This window comes from Pteropus alecto, unplaced genomic scaffold, assembly GCF_000325575.1.
Source record: "Pteropus alecto unplaced genomic scaffold, ASM32557v1 scaffold131, whole genome shotgun sequence".
Taxonomy (NCBI): domain Eukaryota; kingdom Metazoa; phylum Chordata; class Mammalia; order Chiroptera; family Pteropodidae; genus Pteropus; species Pteropus alecto.
Window position 1 is genome coordinate 6,124,859 of NW_006434709.1, and position 794 is coordinate 6,125,652.

A 794-nucleotide genomic window follows, 5' to 3' on the forward strand; every position below is an offset into this window, starting at 1 on the left:
GTAACCATTGCCTCTATCCAGCTCCAAGGCATTTCATCACCCCAAAAAGAACCCTATACCCAACAAGCAATCACTTCCTATTCCCCGCTTTCTCTGAACTCCTGGCAACCACTAGTCTGTCTTCTGAAAGTTTCATATAAATGGAATCATGTAATACGTGGCCTTTTGTGTCTGGTTTCTTTCACTTAGAATGATGTTTTCAAAGTTAATGTATGTTGTAGAATGTTTAAGTACTTCATTCCTTTTGAGGGCTGAATAATATTCTACTATACGGATATACCTACCACATTTTGTCTGTTCTCATGGACCTATGAGTTGCTTCTACCTTTTGGCTATTATGAATAATGGTGCTATGAATATTCCTGTATAAGTATTGGTTTGAATACCTGTTTTCCATTCTTTGGGGTATATACCTAGGAGTGGAATTTCTGGGTCATATGGTAACTCTGTGTCCACATGTTCCTTTTCCAGTTTAAGCTAATGTGAGGTGGGTTTCTTTCCTGGTCAACCATAGGAGGCCTGAGCTACTCAGGCCTTGAAAGACAAACTGGCATGGCCAAAGCGGGGTGCAGAGAGGAGATGTTCTGCCTGGAGAGAGTGGGTGAGTAGCAGCACAGATATGGAAAATAGGGAGGGAGTACATTCTCGAGTGGGAGTGCCACATGCGAAAGTACTTAAACCACGTACTTTTTTTTTTTTTTTTTAAGGCGAGGCACCCCATGGTTGACTTCACAGTTTGCAAGGAACTTGTCAGCTTACAATCCCTTATTTTATTTTTATTTTGTTATTTTTTA